This window comes from Tubulanus polymorphus, chromosome 1 (assembly GCF_964204645.1).
Source record: "Tubulanus polymorphus chromosome 1, tnTubPoly1.2, whole genome shotgun sequence".
Lineage (NCBI taxonomy): Eukaryota > Metazoa > Nemertea > Palaeonemertea > Tubulaniformes > Tubulanidae > Tubulanus > Tubulanus polymorphus.
This window is the reverse complement of record NC_134025.1, coordinates 13,822,942-13,843,109: the sequence shown is the minus strand read 5'-3', so window position 1 is coordinate 13,843,109 and position 20,168 is coordinate 13,822,942. Positions and strand designations below refer to the sequence as shown.

General features: G+C 38.2%; 1 long non-coding RNA gene across 4 annotated transcripts; it reads right to left on the bottom strand.

Moving 5' to 3' along the window:
- Positions 1-238: 238 nt before the first annotated feature.
- Positions 239-20,092, bottom strand: LOC141915542 (uncharacterized). Of its 4 annotated transcripts, none has more exons than XR_012620972.1 (7): positions 19,996-20,092; positions 18,312-18,811; positions 18,108-18,236; positions 17,875-17,949; positions 17,005-17,699; positions 631-16,917; positions 239-534 (listed from the first exon to the last, which is right to left on the bottom strand). It is a non-coding gene; the product is annotated as an uncharacterized LOC141915542 (long non-coding RNA). The 4 variants fall into 4 exon arrangements; XR_012620974.1 differs by lacking the exon at positions 18,108-18,236 and having other exon boundaries at positions 631-1,408; positions 1,479-16,917; XR_012620971.1 differs by lacking the exon at positions 18,108-18,236.
- Positions 20,093-20,168: the final 76 nt, after the last annotated feature.

The window sequence follows — 20,168 nt, the reverse complement described above, 5'->3', positions numbered from 1 at the left end:
CCGAGGTTGACTGTATCATCGACGTGTACTTAAAATTGTTATCATTTGTCTTCTGGACCAGGCCTTCCAATTTTCCTCGGTCGCTGCCTGCCTGGGTGCGTATGTCACTGGCACAATCAGTCTACCAGAAATCACTGAAGGTTTCTATCGCGAGTTTGACTTCCACTCGGTATTCATTTGATGTCCTCAACTGACATTCGTGGCAAATAAATTCACATCACAGCCAAAGTAATTTTTTGTCAATAATATCTGAATTTATTTTGAAAAAAATAATACACCATTATTCATTCTTTTAAGTTAGCAATTTGAAAGCCAATTTGCCCAGAAACAGGGTTATTGCTGCGAGCCGGATACCCAACCCTACTCCAGCGGAGGGGGAGGTATGTTTGCCCATGCTCAAGACCAGCTGAAGGTGTTGTCTCACCCCCCTGATAAGAATTGATTTTGTGAATTAGATTTTGTCCTCGCTTGCGTTTACTCTACTTTTAGCACATATTTATCTCATTTTTCGCACTACTTCCAAGCTGAGCTAACCTGAAAAATAAAAATTTACACAAAAACGGCAATTAAGATAATTACTGTACTTATCAAACATTCCAGATCTTTCAGATAATTTTCCACACAACTTACCATTTTTTCTTGTCTGGTTCGTCCTCAACATTCTTTTTCCGACTACAAACAATTTGAGTGCCTTGATCAACAAGCGGCGATGGATATGTAGAATTTATTGCCTTATTGAGTTCTTAATTGTGCAAATTCTTCATCTTCCCAAAGACCTGAAAAACAAAGGCCAAAAATCCCCGCCCATTCCCGAATCGACTGATCACCGATTTCTTATTACCAAGTTGCGAAAATCTCCTCATTGAAGTACGTTTCTTTTAGGGAATGGGCATTAATATTACTTGTCACTTTCGCCTGTTTTTCTTTCTTTTTGCTTTTTATTTTTGAACCAGCGGAGGAGTTATGAACGATACATCGAACTTCAATTCGCAATGATTTGCACTTTCAATCAGATGAATGTTTTTTTTTCATGCACCACAAAAACTACGCGTACGCTCTGACGAAGTCACATGACCAAGCCACATAGCCAAGACATTCATAGATACGACGACGAGAGAAATATAAGACCTTGGAAAAATATGTACACCTATAAAAATTAAATTTCTCTCTCAAATTTACCATTGACGAACTAATTCTCGATCTAAGTAATCTTCATTCGATTACAAATACAAGATCCGATGAACTATATACTTGGGATAAAAGAAGAAGCATGTTTATAACAAACCCTCCCAATGCCTTAACAAAGAAAACACACCAACCATATTAGTTGTTACTTTGTCGAAAATAGCCGAGCCACAGAAAAGAATCTGCATTGGATGATTCATCCATTTTTTTCGAGTAAAACGGCCTAGAATATCAAAGGAAAGAAATTCTCCCAGATTGCCCGGAATTAAAAATTGATCGACACAAGAAATTACCGTCTCTCATCGTAGAAATCTACGTATATTTTTCTTTTTCTAAATTTACAGTCGCACCGCGTGAATGAAATCATAGGTATACGAAAAATGACAAAAGTCATTCGATCTGACGACCTGAAAAACTCAACATTAATAGCCCCACCGAACCTGACTAAAATTATAAATCTCAACAATCTTGCGGCACTTGCTACTTTACAGTTTCAACAATTTCACAATCATTCAGACTCTTCTTTCGACCAGCCAAGCCCGTCGCATGATAGTTGTCCTGGGCGAACATCTGAAAAACTAATTTTAAGAAATCACCCCACCCGCTGAAGGTCGGAAACAAATTCACCTGTGAAGAAAACCACCGAGACGGTAACATACGTTCGACATTGTAATCTATACGCGTTCATTAGAGAAGCATTATTTCATTAACTCATAGAGGTCCCTCAATTCGTCGAGTTCTCAGACCGAGTTTCCCTTCAATTCGAAGGCCCGTCAGGGTATACGCTTGGATCCTGTAAGATATTGACAAAAAGAGAACCCCACCCAAATTGTATCGCATACAAATTATAATCTAACAATCCGATAAATCCTGATGTTACCATTTCTTCACCGTGTCTGAATCATCCTTAAACGCCGCATAAGCCTAAATCAATCCGACATTCACCATCTCGCCAGCCACCGATGGGACCTGGCTCATGATTATGTGCACCGTCTTTACTGTTATTCAATTTTCCGACTACAAACGACGTAATTATCGAAGGAATCGCGCGAGTTTTATATCTTACTACTAGTTCTATATCTTCCCAAAGACCATCTGAAAAACAAAGGCCAAAATCCCCGCCCAGCATTCCCGAATCGACTGATCACCGATTTCATATTACCAAGTTGCGAAAAACTACTGGTTGAAGTACATTTCTTTTAGGGAATGGGCATTAATATTCCTTAACACTTTCGCCTGTTTTTCTTTCTTTTTCGCTTTTATTTTTTGAACCAGCGGAGGAGTTACGAACGATACATCGAACTTCAATTCGCAAGGATTTGCACTTTCTATCAGATGAATGTCTTTTTTTTTCATGCACCACAAAAAAACTACGCGTACGCTGTGATGAAGTCACATGGCCAAGATAACCGGCGCTGCGCAATAGAGACCTTCATAGATACGACGACGAAAGAAAGATAAGACCTTGGAAAAATATGTACACCTGTAAAAACTAAGCAAGAATTAAACCACCCCTTAACCCTCCGGTCAAATGGTTTATAACAACATTTACATGCATTGTCCTTTCAAATACCTCAACAACAACATCCGATTCCTCTCTCAAATTTACCATTCATGAACTAATTCTCAATCAAAGTAAATCTTTTCACTCGATTACAAATACAAGATCCGATGAACTATATACATGTACTTAGGATAAAAGAAGAAGCATGTTTATAACAAACCCTCCCAATGCCTTAACAAAGAAAACACACCAACCATATTAGTTGTTACTTTGTCGAAAATAGCCGAGCCACAGAAAAGAATCTGCATTGGATGATTCATCCATTTTTTTCGAGTAAAACAGCCTAGAATATCAAAGGAAAGAAATTCTCCCCGATTGCCCGAAATTAAAAATTGATCGACACAAGAAATTACCGTCTCTCATCGTAGAAATCTACGTATATTTTTCTTTTTCCAAATTTACAGTCGCACCGCGTGAATGAGAACATAGGTATACGAAAAATGACAAAAGTCATTCGATCCGACGACCTGAAAAACTCAACATTAATAGCCCCACCGAACCTAACTAAAATTATAAATCTCAACAATCTTGCGGCACTTGCTACTTTACAGTTTCAACAATTTCACAATCATTCAGACTCTTCTTTCGACCAGCCAAGCCCGTCGCATGATAGTTGTCCTGGGCGAACATCTGAAAAACTAATTTTAAGAAATCACCCCACCCGCTGAAGGTCGGAAACAAATTCACCTGTGAAGAAAACCACCGAGACGGTAACATACGTTCGACATTGTAATCTATACGCGTTCATTAGAGAAGCATTATTTCATTAACTCATAGAGGTCCCTCAATTCGTCGAGTTCTCAGACCGAGTTTCCCTTCAATTCGAAGGCCCGTCAGGGTATACGCTTGGATCCTGTAAGATATTGACAAAAAGAGAACCCCACCCAAATTGTATCGCATACAAATTATAATCTAACAATCCGATAAATCCTGATGTTACCATTTCTTCACCGTGTCTGAATCATCCTTAAACGCCGCATAAGCCTAAATCAATCCGACATTCACCATCTCGCCAGCCACCGATGGGACCTGGCTCATGATTATGTGCACCGTCTTTACTGTTATTCAATTTTCCGACTACAAACGACGTAATTATCGAAGGAATCGCGCGAGTTTTATATCTTACTACTAGTTCTATATCTTCCCAAAGACCATCTGAAAAACAAAGGCCAAAATCCCCGCCCAGCATTCCCGAATCGACTGATCACCGATTTCATATTACCAAGTTGCGAAAAACTACTGGTTGAAGTACATTTCTTTTAGGGAATGGGCATTAATATTCCTTGACACTTTCACCTGTTTTTCTTTCTTTTTCGCTTTTATTTTTTGAACCAGCGGAGGAGTTACGAACGATACATCGAACTTCAATTCGCAAGGATTTGCACTTTCTATCAGATGAATGTCTTTTTTTTCATGCACCACAAAAAAACTACGCGTACGCTGTGATGAAGTCACATGGCCAAGATAACCGGCGCTGCGCAATAGAGACCTTCATAGATACGACAACGAAAGAAAGATAAGACCTTGGAAAAATATGTACACCTGTAAAAACTAAGCAAGAATTAAACCACCCCTAACCCTCCGGTCAAATGGTTTATAACAACATTTACATGCATTGTCCTTTCAAATACCTCAACAACAACAACATCCGATTCCTCTCTCAAATTTACCATTCATGAACTAATTCTCAATCAAAGTAAATCTTTTCACTCGATTACAAATACAAGATCCGATGAACTATATACATGTACTTAGGATAAAAGAAGAAGCATGTTTATAACAAACCCTCCCAATGCCTTAACAAAGAAAACACACCAACCATATTAGTTGTTACTTTGTCGAAAATAGCCGAGCCACAGAAAAGAATCTGCATTGGATGATTCATCCATTTTTTTCGAGTAAAACAGCCTAGAATATCAAAGGAAAGAAATTCTCCCCGATTGCCCGAAATTAAAAATTGATCGACACAAGAAATTACCGTCTCTCATCGTAGAAATCTACGTATATTTTTCTTTTTCCAAATTTACAGTCGCACCGCGTGAATGAGAACATAGGTATACGAAAAATGACAAAAGTCATTCGATCTGACGACCTGAAAAACTCAACATTAATAGCCCCACCGAACCTAACTAAAATTATAAATCTCAACAATCTTGCGGCACTTGCTACTTTACAGTTTCAACAATTTCACAATCATTCAGACTCTTCTTTCGACCAGCCAAGCCCGTCGCATGATAGTTGTCCTGGGCGAACATCTGAAAAACTAATTTTAAGAAATCACCCCACCCGCTGAAGGTCGGAAACAAATTCACCTGTGAAGAAAACCACCGAGACGGTAACATACGTTCGACATTGTAATCTATACGCGTTCATTAGAGAAGCATTATTTCATTAACTCATAGAGGTCCCTCAATTCGTCGAGTTCTCAGACCGAGTTTCCCTTCAATTCGAAGGCCCGTCAGGGTATACGCTTGGATCCTGTAAGATATTGACAAAAAGAGAACCCCACCCAAATTGTATCGCATACAAATTATAATCTAACAATCCGATAAATCCTGATGTTACCATTTCTTCACCGTGTCTGAATCATCCTTAAACGCCGCATAAGCCTAAATCAATCCGACATTCACCATCTCGCCAGCCACCGATGGGACCTGGCTCATGATTATGTGCACCGTCTTTACTGTTATTCAATTTTCCGACTACAAACGACGTAATTATCGAAGGAATTGCGCGAGTTTTATATCTTACTACTAGTTCTATATCTTCCCAAAGACCATCTGAAAAACAAAGGCCAAAATCCCCGCCCAGCATTCCCGAATCGACTGATCACCGATTTCATATTACCAAGTTGCGAAAAACTACTGGTTGAAGTACATTTCTTTTAGGGAATGGGCATTAATATTCCTTGACACTTTCGCCTGTTTTTCTTTCTTTTTCGCTTTTATTTTTTGAACCAGCGGAGGAGTTACGAACGATACATCGAACTTTAATTCGCAAGGATTTGCACTTTCTATCAGATGAATGTCTTTTTTTTTCATGCACCACAAAAAAACTACGCGTACGCTGTGATGAAGTCACATGACCAAGATAACCGGCGCTGCGCAATAGAGACCTTCATAGATACCACGACGAAAGAAAGATAAGACCTTGGAAAAATATGTACACCTGTAAAAACTAAGCTAAAATTAAACCACCCCTTAACCCTCCGGTCAAATGCATTATAACAACATTTACATGCATAGTCCTTTCAAATACCTCAACAACAACAACATCCGATTCCTCTCTCAAATTTACCATTCATGAACTAATTCTCAATCAAAGTAAATCTTTTCACTCGATTACAAATACAAGATCCGATGAACTATATACATGTACTTAGGATAAAAGAAGAAGCATGTTTATAACAAACCCTCCCAATGCCTTAACAAAGAAAACACACCAACCATATTAGTTGTTAGCTTGTCGAAAATAGCCGAGCCACAGAAAAGAATCTGCATTGGATGATTCATCCATTTTTTTCGAGTATAACAGCCTAGAATATCAAAGGAAAGAAATTCTCCCCGATTGCCCGAAATTAAAAATTGATCGACACAAGAAATTACCGTCTCTCATCGTAGAAATCTACGTATATTTTTCTTTTTCCAAATTTACAGTCGCACCGCGTGAATGAGAACATAGGTATACGAAAAATGACAAAAGTCATTCGATCTGACGACCTGAAAAACTCAACATTAATAGCCCCACCGAACCTAACTAAAATTATAAATCTCAACAATCTTGCGGCACTTGCTACTTTACAGTTTCAACAATTTCACAATCATTCAGACTCTTCTTTCGACCAGCCAAGCCCGTCGCATGATAGTTGTCCTGGGCGAACATCTGAAAAACTAATTTTAAGAAATCACCCCACCCGCTGAAGGTCGGAAACAAATTCACCTGTGAAGAAAACCACCGAGACGGTAACATACGTTCGACATTGTAATCTATACGCGTTCATTAGAGAAGCATTATTTCATTAACTCATAGAGGTCCCTCAATTCGTCGAGTTCTCAGACCGAGTTTCCCTTCAATTCGAAGACCTGTCAGGGTATACGCTTGGATCCTGTAAGATATTGACAAAAAGAGAACCCCACCCAAATTGTATCGCATACAAATTATAATCTAACAATGCGATAAATCCTGATGTTACCATTTCTTCACCGTGTCTGAATCATCCTTAAACGCCGCATAAGCCTAAATCAATCCGACATTCACCATCTCGCCAGCCACCGATGGGACCTGGCTCATGATTATGTGCACCGTCTTTACTGTTATTCAATTTTCCGACTACAAACGACGTAATTATCGAAGGAATTGCGCGAGTTTTATATCTTACTACTAGTTCTATATCTTCCCAAAGACCATCTGAAAAACAAAGGCCAAAATCCCCGCCCAGCATTCCCGAATCGACTGATCACCGATTTCATATTACCAAGTTGCGAAAAACTACTGGTTGAAGTACATTTCTTTTAGGGAATGGGCATTAATATTCCTTGACACTTTCGCCTGTTTTTCTTTCTTTTTCGCTTTTATTTTTTGAACCAGCGGAGGAGTTACGAACGATACATCGAACTTTAATTCGCAAGGATTTGCACTTTCTATCAGATGAATGTCTTTTTTTTTCATGCACCACAAAAAAACTACGCGTACGCTGTGATGAAGTCACATGACCAAGATAACCGGCGCTGCGCAATAGAGACCTTCATAGATACCACGACGAAAGAAAGATAAGACCTTGGAAAAATATGTACACCTGTAAAAACTAAGCTAAAATTAAACCACCCCTTAACCCTCCGGTCAAATGCATTATAACAACATTTACATGCATAGTCCTTTCAAATACCTCAACAACAACAACATCCGATTCCTCTCTCAAATTTACCATTCATGAACTAATTCTCAATCAAAGTAAATCTTTTCACTCGATTACAAATACAAGATCCGATGAACTATATACATGTACTTAGGATAAAAGAAGAAGCATGTTTATAACAAACCCTCCCAATGCCTTAACAAAGAAAACACACCAACCATATTAGTTGTTAGCTTGTCGAAAATAGCCGAGCCACAGAAAAGAATCTGCATTGGATGATTCATCCATTTTTTTCGAGTATAACAGCCTAGAATATCAAAGGAAAGAAATTCTCCCCGATTGCCCGAAATTAAAAATTGATCGACACAAGAAATTACCGTCTCTCATCGTAGAAATCTACGTATATTTTTCTTTTTCCAAATTTACAGTCGCACCGCGTGAATGAGAACATAGGTATACGAAAAATGACAAAAGTCATTCGATCTGACGACCTGAAAAACTCAACATTAATAGCCCCACCGAACCTAACTAAAATTATAAATCTCAACAATCTTGCGGCACTTGCTACTTTACAGTTTCAACAATTTCACAATCATTCAGACTCTTCTTTCGACCAGCCAAGCCCGTCGCATGATAGTTGTCCTGGGCGAACATCTGAAAAACTAATTTTAAGAAATCACCCCACCCGCTGAAGGTCGGAAACAAATTCACCTGTGAAGAAAACCACCGAGACGGTAACATACGTTCGACATTGTAATCTATACGCGTTCATTAGAGAAGCATTATTTCATTAACTCATAGAGGTCCCTCAATTCGTCGAGTTCTCAGACCGAGTTTCCCTTCAATTCGAAGACCTGTCAGGGTATACGCTTGGTTCCTGTAAGATATTGACAAAAAGAGAACCCCACCCAAATTGTATCGCATACAAATTATAATCTAACAATCCGATAAATCCTGATGTTACCATTTCTTCACCGTGTCTGAATCATCCTTAAACGCCGCATAAGCCTAAATCAATCCGACATTCACCATCTCGCCAGCCACCGATGGGACCTGGCTCATGATTATGTGCACCGTCTTTACTGTTATTCAATTTTCCGACTACAAACGACGTAATTATCGAAGGAATCGCGCGAGTTTTATATCTTACTACTAGTTCTATATCTTCCCAAAGACCATCTGAAAAACAAAGGCCAAAATCCCCGCCCAGCATTCCCGAATCGACTGATCACCGATTTCATATTACCAAGTTGCGAAAAACTACTGGTTGAAGTACATTTCTTTTAGGGAATGGGCATTTATATTCCTTGACACTTTCGCCTGTTTTTCTTTCTTTTTCGCTTTTATTTTTTGAACCAGCGGAGGAGTTACGAACGATACATCGAACTTTAATTCGCAAGGATTTGCACTTTCTATCAGATGAATGTCTTTTTTTTTCATGCACCACAAAAAAACTACGCGTACGCTGTGATGAAGTCACATGACCAAGATAACCGGCGCTGCGCAATAGAGACCTTCATAGATACCACGACGAAAGAAAGATAAGACCTTGGAAAAATATGTACACCTGTAAAAACTAAGCTAAAATTAAACCACCCCTTAACCCTCCGGTCAAATGCATTATAACAACATTTACATGCATAGTCCTTTCAAATACCTCAACAACAACAACATCCGATTCCTCTCTCAAATTTACCATTCATGAACTAATTCTCAATCAAAGTAAATCTTTTCACTCGATTACAAATACAAGATCCGATGAACTATATACATGTACTTAGGATAAAAGAAGAAGCATGTTTATAACAAACCCTCCCAATGCCTTAACAAAGAAAACACACCAACCATATTAGTTGTTAGCTTGTCGAAAATAGCCGAGCCACAGAAAAGAATCTGCATTGGATGATTCATCCATTTTTTTCGAGTATAACAGCCTAGAATATCAAAGGAAAGAAATTCTCCCCGATTGCCCGAAATTAAAAATTGATCGACACAAGAAATTACCGTCTCTCATCGTAGAAATCTACGTATATTTTTCTTTTTCCAAATTTACAGTCGCACCGCGTGAATGAGAACATAGGTATACGAAAAATGACAAAAGTCATTCGATCTGACGACCTGAAAAACTCAACATTAATAGCCCCACCGAACCTAACTAAAATTATAAATCTCAACAATCTTGCGGCACTTGCTACTTTACAGTTTCAACAATTTCACAATCATTCAGACTCTTCTTTCGACCAGCCAAGCCCGTCGCATGATAGTTGTCCTGGGCGAACATCTGAAAAACTAATTTTAAGAAATCACCCCACCCGCTGAAGGTCGGAAACAAATTCACCTGTGAAGAAAACCACCGAGACGGTAACATACGTTCGACATTGTAATCTATACGCGTTCATTAGAGAAGCATTATTTCATTAACTCATAGAGGTCCCTCAATTCGTCGAGTTCTCAGACCGAGTTTCCCTTCAATTCGAAGACCTGTCAGGGTATACGCTTGGATCCTGTAAGATATTGACAAAAAGAGAACCCCACCCAAATTGTATCGCATACAAATTATAATCTAACAATCCGATAAATCCTGATGTTACCATTTCTTCACCGTGTCTGAATCATCCTTAAACGCCGCATAAGCCTAAATCAATCCGACATTCACCATCTCGCCAGCCACCGATGGGACCTGGCTCATGATTATGTGCACCGTCTTTACTGTTATTCAATTTTCCGACTACAAACGACGTAATTATCGAAGGAATTGCGCGAGTTTTATATCTTACTACTAGTTCTATATCTTCCCAAAGACCATCTGAAAAACAAAGGCCAAAATCCCCGCCCAGCATTCCCGAATCGACTGATCACCGATTTCATATTACCAAGTTGCGAAAAACTACTGGTTGAAGTACATTTCTTTTAGGGAATGGGCATTAATATTCCTTGACACTTTCACCTGTTTTTCTTTCTTTTTCGCTTTTATTTTTTGAACCAGCGGAGGAGTTACGAACGATACATCGAACTTCAATTCGCAAGGATTTGCACTTTCTATCAGATGAATGTCTTTTTTTTTCATGCACCACAAAAAAACTACGCGTACGCTGTGATGAAGTCACATGACCAAGATAACCGGCGCTGCGCAATAGAGACCTTCATAGATACCACGACGAAAGAAAGATAAGACCTTGGAAAAATATGTACACCTGTAAAAACTAAGCTAAAATTAAACCACCCCTTAACCCTCCGGTCAAATGCATTATAACAACATTTACATGCATAGTCCTTTCAAATACCTCAACAACAACAACATCCGATTCCTCTCTCAAATTTACCATTCATGAACTAATTCTCAATCAAAGTAAATCTTTTCACTCGATTACAAATACAAGATCCGATGAACTATATACATGTACTTAGGATAAAAGAAGAAGCATGTTTATAACAAACCCTCCCAATGCCTTAACAAAGAAAACACACCAACCATATTAGTTGTTAGCTTGTCGAAAATAGCCGAGCCACAGAAAAGAATCTGCATTGGATGATTCATCCATTTTTTTCGAGTATAACAGCCTAGAATATCAAAGGAAAGAAATTCTCCCCGATTGCCCGAAATTAAAAATTGATCGACACAAGAAATTACCGTCTCTCATCGTAGAAATCTACGTATATTTTTCTTTTTCCAAATTTACAGTCGCACCGCGTGAATGAGAACATAGGTATACGAAAAATGACAAAAGTCATTCGATCTGACGACCTGAAAAACTCAACATTAATAGCCCCACCGAACCTAACTAAAATGATAAATCTCAACAATCTTGCGGCACTTGCTACTTTACAGTTTCAACAATTTCACAATCATTCAGACTCTTCTTTCGACCAGCCAAGCCCGTCGCATGATAGTTGTCCTGGGCGAACATCTGAAAAACTAATTTTAAGAAATCACCCCACCCGCTGAAGGTCGGAAACAAATTCACCTGTGAAGAAAACCACCGAGACGGTAACATACGTTCGACATTGTAATCTATACGCGTTCATTAGAGAAGCATTATTTCATTAACTCATAGAGGTCCCTCAATTCGTCGAGTTCTCAGACCGAGTTTCCCTTCAATTCGAAGGCCCGTCAGGGTATACGCTTGGATCCTGTAAGATATTGACAAAAAGAGAACCCCACCCAAATTGTATCGCATACAAATTATAATCTAACAATCCGATAAATCCTGATGTTACCATTTCTTCACCGTGTCTGAATCATCCTTAAACGCCGCATAAGCCTAAATCAATCCGACATTCACCATCTCGCCAGCCACCGATGGGACCTGGCTCATGATTATGTGCACCGTCTTTACTGTTATTCAATTTTCCGACTACAAACGACGTAATTATCGAAGGAATCGCGCGAGTTTTATATCTTACTACTAGTTCTATATCTTCCCAAAGACCATCTGAAAAACAAAGGCCAAAATCCCCGCCCAGCATTCCCGAATCGACTGATCACCGATTTCATATTACCAAGTTGCGAAAAACTACTGGTTGAAGTACATTTCTTTTAGGGAATGGGCATTAATATTCCTTGACACTTTCACCTGTTTTTCTTTCTTTTTCGCTTTTTTTGAACCAGCGGAGGAGTTACGAACGATACATCGAACTTCAATTCGCAAGGATTTGCACTTTCTATCAGATGAATGTCTTTTTTTTCATGCACCACAAAAAAACTACGCGTACGCTGTGATGAAGTCACATGGCCAAGATAACCGGCGCTGCGCAATAGAGACCTTCATAGATACGACGACGAAAGAAAGATAAGACCTTGGAAAAATATGTACACCTGTAAAAACTAAGCAAGAATTAAACCACCCCTAACCCTCCGGTCAAATGGTTTATAACAACATTTACATGCATTGTCCTTTCAAATACCTCAACAACAACAACATCCGATTCCTCTCTCAAATTTACCATTCATGAACTAATTCTCAATCAAAGTAAATCTTTTCACTCGATTACAAATACAAGATCCGATGAACTATATACATGTACTTAGGATAAAAGAAGAAGCATGTTTATAACAAACCCTCCCAATGCCTTAACAAAGAAAACACACCAACCATATTAGTTGTTACTTTGTCGAAAAATAGCCGAGCCACAGAAAAGAATCTGCATTGGATGATTCATCCATTTTTTTCGAGTATAACAGCCTAGAATATCAAAGGAAAGAAATTCTCCCCGATTGCCCGAAATTAAAAATTGATCGACACAAGAAATTACCGTCTCTCATTGTAGAAATCTACGTATATTTTTCTTTTTCCAAATTTACAGTCGCACCGCGTGAATGAGAACATAGGTATACGAAAAATGACAAAAGTCATTCGATCCGACGACCTGAAAAACTCAACATTAATAGCCCCACCGAACCTAACTAAAATTATAAATCTCAACAATCTTGCGGCACTTGCTACTTTACAGTTTCAACAATTTCACAATCATTCAGACTCTTCTTTCGACCAGCCAAGCCCGTCGCATGATAGTTGTCCTGGGCGAACATCTGAAAAACTAATTTTAAGAAATCACCCCACCCGCTGAAGGTCGGAAACAAATTCACCTGTGAAGAAAACCACCGAGACGGTAACATACGTTCGACATTATAATCTATACGCGTTCATTAGAGAAGCATTATTTCATTAACTCATAGAGGTCCCTCAATTCGTCGAGTTCTCAGACCGAGTTTCCCTTCAATTCGAAGACCCGTCAGGGTATACGCTTGGATCCTGTAAGATATTGACAAAAAGAGAACGCCACCCAAATTGTATCGCATACAAATTATAATCTAACAATCCGATAAATCCTGATGTTACCATTTCTTCACCGTGTCTGAATCATCCTTAAACGCCGCATAAGCCTAAATCAATCCGACATTCACCATCTCGCCAGCCACCGATGGGACCTGGCTCATGATTACGTGCACCGTCTTTACTGTTATTCAAATTTCCGACTACAAACGACGTTATTATCGAAGGAATCACGCAAGTTCTATATCTTACTACTAGTTCTATATCTTTCCAAAGACCATCTGAAAAACAAAGGCCAAAATCCCCGCCCAGCATTCCCGAATCGACTGATCACCGATTTCATATTACCAAGTTGCGAAAAACTACTGGTTGAAGTACATTTCTTTTAGGGAATGGGCATTAATATTCCTTGACACTTTCGCCTGCTTTTCTTTCTTTTTCGCTTTTATTTTTTGAACCAGCGGAGGAGTTACGAACGATACATCGAACTTCAATTCGCAAGGATTTGCACTTTCTATCAGATGAATGTCTTTTCTTTTCATGCACCACAAAAAAACTACGCGTACGCTGTGATGAAGTCACATGACCAAGTCACATGGCCAAGATAACCGGCGCTGCGCAATAGACCTTCATAGATACGACGACGAAAGAAAGATAAGACCTTGGAAAAATATGTACACCTGTAAAAACTAAGCAAGAATTAATCCACCCCTCAACCCTCCGGTCAAATGCATTATAACAACATTTACATGCATAGTCCTTTCAAATACCTCAACAACAACAACATCTGATTCCTCTCTCAAATTTACCATTCATGAACTAATTCTCAATCAAAGTAAATCTTTTCATTCGATTACAAATACAAGATCCGATGAACTATATACATGTACTTAGGATAAAAGAAGAAGCATGTTTATAACAAACCCTCCCAATGCCTTAACAAAGAAAACACACCAACCATATTAGTTGTTACTTTGTCGAAAATAGCCGAGCCACAGAAAGAATCTGCATTGGATGATTCATCCATTTTTTTCGAGTAAAACAGCCTAGAATATCAAAGGAAAGAAATTCTCCCCGATTGCCCGAAATTAAAAATTGATCGACACAAGAAATTACCGTCTCTCATCGTAGAAATCTACGTATATTTTTCTTTTTCTAAATTTACAGTCGCACCGCGTGAATGAGAACATAAGTATACGAAAAATGACAAAAGTCATTCGATCTGACGACCTGAAAAACTCAACATTAATAGCCCCACCGAACCTAACTAAAATGATAAATCTCAACAATCTTGCGGCACTTGCTACTTTACAGTTTCAACAATTTCACAATCATTCAGACTCTTCTTTCGACCAGCCAAGCCCGTCGCATGATAGTTGTCCTGGGCGAACATCTGAAAAACTAATTTTAAGAAATCACCCCACCCGCTGAAGGTCGGAAACAAATTCACCTGTGAAGAAAACCACCGAGACGGTAACATACGTTCGACATTGTAATCTATACGCGTTCATTAGAGAAGCATTATTTCATTAACTCATAGAGGTCCCTCAATTCGTCGAGTTCTCAGACCGAGTTTCCCTTCATATTACCAAGTTGCGAAAAACTACTGGTTGAAGTACATTTCTTTTAGGGAATGGGCATTAATATTCCTTGACACTTTCGCCTGTTTTTCTTTCTTTTTCGCTTTTATTTTTTGAACCAGCGGAGGAGTTACGAACGATACATCGAACTTCAATTCGCAAGGATTTGCACTTTCTATCAGATGAATGTCTTTTTTTTTCATGCACCACAAAAAAACTACGTGTACGCTGTGATGAAGTCACATGACCAAGATAACCAGCGCTGCGCAATAGAGACCTTCATAGATACGACGACGAAAGAAAGATAAGACCTTGGAAAAATATGTACACCTGTAAAAACTAAGCAAGAATTAAACCACCCCTTAACCCTCCGGTCAAATGCATTATAACAATATTTACATGCATAGTCCTTTCAAATACCTCAACAACAACAACATCCGATTCCTCTCTCAAATTTACCATTCATGAACTAATTCTCAATCAAAGTAAATCTTTTCACTCGATTACAAATACAAGATCCGATGAACTATATACATGTACTTAGGATAAAAGAAGAAGCATGTTTATAACAAACCCTCCCAATGCCTTAACAAAGAAAACACACCAACCATATTAGTTGTTACTTTGTCGAAAATAGCCGAGCCACAGAAAAGAATCTGCATTGGATGATTCATCCATTTTTTTCGAGTATAACAGCCTAGAATATCAAAGGAAAGAAATTCTCCCCGATTGCCCGAAATTAAAAATTGATCGACACAAGAAATTACCGTCTCTCATCGTAGAAATCTACGTATATTTTTCTTTTTTCCAAATTTACAGTCGCACCGCGTGAATGAGAACATAAGTATACGAAAAATGACAAAAGTCATTCGATCTGACGACCTGAAAAACTCAACATTAATAGCCCCACCGAACCAAATTAAAATTATAAATCTCAACAATCTTGCGGCACTTGCTACTTTACAGTTTCAACAATTTCACAATCATTCAGACTCTTCTTTCGACCAGCCAAGCCCGTCGCATGATAGTTGTCCTGGGCGAACATCTGAAAAACTAATTTTAAGAAATCACCCCACCCGCTGAAGGTCGGAAACAAATTCACCTGTGAAGAAAACCACCGAGACGGTAACATACGTTCGACATTGTAATCTATACGCGTTCATTAGAGAAGCATTATTTCATTAACTCATAGAGGTCCCTCAATTCGTCGAGTTCTCAGACCGAGTTTCCCTTCATATTACCAAGTTGCGAAAAACTACTGGTTGAAGTACATTTCTTTTAGGGAATGGGCATTAATATTCCTTGACACTGTCGCCTGTTTTTCTTTCTTTTTCGCTTTTATTTTTTGAACCAGCGGAGGAGTTACGAACGATACATCGAACTTCAATTCGCAAGGATTTGCACTTTCTATCAGATGAATGTCTTTTTTTTTCATGCACCACAAAAAAACTACGCGTACGCTGTGATGAAGTCACATGACCAAGATAACCGGCGCTGCGCAATAGAGACCTTCATAGATACGACGACGAAAGAAAGATAAGACCTTGGAAAAATATGTACACCTGTAAAAACTAAGCAAGAATTAAACCACCCCTTAACCCTCCGGTCAAATGCATTATAACAACATTTACATGCATAGTCCTTTCAAATACCTCAACAACAACAACAACATCCGATTCCTCTCTCATATTTACCATTCACTAACTAAAATGCATTATAACAGCATTTACATGCATCGTCCCTTCAAATACCTCGATGCCCCACTCACTGACAATCGGAAACAAATTCAACGGTGAAAACCATTGACAGTAACATACGTTCGACATAGAACTCTATAGGCGTTCACAAGTGAAGTATTATTTCATTATTTCATTTAGTCATAAGTAGTTTATTCCTCGAGTTATCTAAGACCGAGTTTCCATTCAATTCGAAGGCCCATCAGTGGTATATGCTTGGATCCTGTAAGATATTTACAACAAGAGAATCCTGCATAAATTGTTTCGCATACAAATTATTATCAAATAATCTGATAAATCCTGATGTTACCATTTCTTCGTGTCTAAATCATCCTTAAATGCTGCATAAGCCTAAACCAATCTGACATTCGCCATCTCGCAAGCCACAGATTGGACCTGGCTCATGATAATTTCACTGTCGATACTCTTATTCAACTTTCGACAAATTCCTGTATTGGATGGTCCATCCATTGGTCCAGCAAGCAAAAATAGGTAATCACTTCAAAAATATCTAAAATGTTCCCTCACCGGCCTCTTGTCACAGATGATACTACTCGGTAGTTATGGGCCACATACAAGTAGGCCTACTTGCAATTTCCAGTCCCTCTAGTCCAACAAGTGGTCTTAACTGTTACATACTTTCAAGTAGCGATTTCTACACCACCCCTCACTTACATACAATGCCAGTATGCAATTGCATTCACTGTGAATGAGTACAATTGCTGTCAATCACAGCAACCATACTCACTTCACGCATCCATTTATACTTCAAAAAGATGATGCAAGTAAAGGAGCACCTGGAAATGGAAAGTTTTTACGCACCAGGCACAGTCTTGATTTCGAAAATATCTCTAATTTACCAGTCAATAATGACTTAACTTGACTCCTTGCAAAGCTTCAAGTCTAGCAGTCAGAACCAGGGGTCTAATTAGGCAGTCGTAACCAGTCTACAGAATTCTGGACTTGGCCGTGCTTGACCAAAACATAGCGACCATGAAATATACCCTGCAATTATATGAACAGCCCGCAACTTGGCAAAAAGCAATACGATCACGCCCATTACGTTTGATACAACAAAGACAGGCACAGCAGTTAAAGCAGTAATAATCACTGATCCAAACAAGCTTTAAAAAATATTGGGAAATAAGCCAGAAAAATTACAGAATTCCATTATACTGACCACGCCTCTCGGTCTCACAAGTCTAAAGCAATCATAATCATCATTTAGTCATGACAATCTGGGCTTGAATTGCAACTAAAAAGCAATCACATTCAAAACTTTAGGATACCTATAACGATCTTCCCGTGTTTCGGCATTATGCTTGGTGGATTATTATAGGCATAATGAACAGCACGATACTTAAAAAAGGATTAATAAAAGATATATATATATATATATATATATATATATACATATTTGTCAATTTTCCTCTCTTTGATCAATCACTGCAGTATTGCCGGAGAATAGGAACTTCATGAATGGGAAGAACAATGCGATTCTTGTGTTTTTGGAGTACCAAAATGGAACATATTTTCATAATTCTGTAACAAAATGCATTACATCACAGTACATAAATGTTTCTCTCAAAGCCAAAGATTTCAACACCTTTCCTATACCTTCAAAGCACTGTCAATCTTCGCGAAAGAGCGTTCAGGTCAACCAACAGGGAAGACGTACGTAAAAATCATCCTAAATAGAGTACAATTAAAGGACTTATATAATTCGCTCAAAAATTTTCGACACACTTTATTCACTTAAATCCATTTAGGCTAATTGAATCTCCATCATAAGTAGAAATAATATCAGAAAAATTATGAGTTCATCAATTCAGGAGAATTCATCTACCACTGAGAAAACCCAAGAGATAAAACCCTACAACCGAATTAAAGAATGTTCCTCCTATCACTGCTGTCAAGTGTAATTATCCGCATTTTTTCCAGTAAACTAAGCGACGAACCAAGCAATTTGTTTTAAACGCTTCCTATGACCTCACAGTTCAATAGACAATACCGCAAGAAATTTATGCTCCATTTACAAAGTATTGAACTATTCCCGGATCGCCTCTGCCGACATCATGAAACAAACCCACAGAAAACTCATCTTTATAACCAGCCATCTGAAAGAGTCGCAAACAAAAGACATCCTCAAAAACGATAATTAACGGAACATTCATCAAAATCAACAAACTCAACAATTTTAAAGGTATCAACATATCAGGCTACACAATAAAATTTCAAGCAACCTTTCACTTTGGAATTGAAAGAACAACATGGAATGCAGAAAATCAATATGATGCGACTTTCAATAAAAACAACCGATGATGAAATATTTCTCAAATCAAAAGACAACCAAAACAAACAGCAACAACCTGATTTCTATGGAAAGTACCTGGGAGTGTGAAGTACACTACTTCCTAAGATGTTTAGGTACAACACTAATCTTTCTAAATCGAAGCTTCGACCTTATCACAATTGATTTCAAATAAAACATTTTTTTGTTCGTTTTTTGTTTCTTTCTTAGGGTCATCCTTATTACCGAGATGATGTATTTTACCGAGATGAACCGAGATCAAATTAAATATAACATATTTATTTATTCCTTATCGATTTTAACACTTGAAATCATGTTATATCAATAATAAATACCTCCTAGAGTCATATTTTACATTTTTTTTATTTAAAAAAATTTTGACTTCAAAAACGTAAACTCGGTTAGCAATAAAATTTTATTGAATTTGATTGATCGACGATCTCATCTCGGTAAAGTTAAAAGTTATTTTTCCAAAAATATCCGACAAAATATTTAAAATATGAACCCAGCAGGCATTTATTACTGATATGATATGATTTCAATGGTTAAAATCGATATGGAATAAATAAATATGTTATATTTAATTTCATCTCGGTTGATCTCGGTTCATCTCGGTAAAATACATCATCTCGGTAATAAGGATGACCGCTTTCTTAATCTTCCCAGTTTCAAAACTGCACAAAACTGAACATATTTTCAAACTAACGACTGATATCGAAAAGACATAATCGCTGTTCATTTTCGCTACATCGTTCACATTTTACCATCATTTCTAAATCTCCAAGCTCAGCATTCAGTCAGCAGTGCCAGTAAACCACCTTCTTCGCCTCATTTAAATCATTTCGGTTTTATTTATTGATTGCTTAAAATTGAATTCACGAATTTGATTTCTTTTGAAAAGTTGGCTACAGATGATCTTGAATACCCAACTAAATGTCATACCAAATTCCCGTATACATAATGATTAATCACGTAAAATTTGCTACTTACGTACGCCCATACCTCACCACAAACGTTTACTGATGATGCCCGCCTCACCCGATCGTAGCATAAAGCCTACGCAGCGAGATCGCTTTTATATCGCGTCTAAAGGGCGAATCACTATACTCATACGCCAGCCTGATGAATATAGATCCTACTTGCATTACACACAGAGATTCACA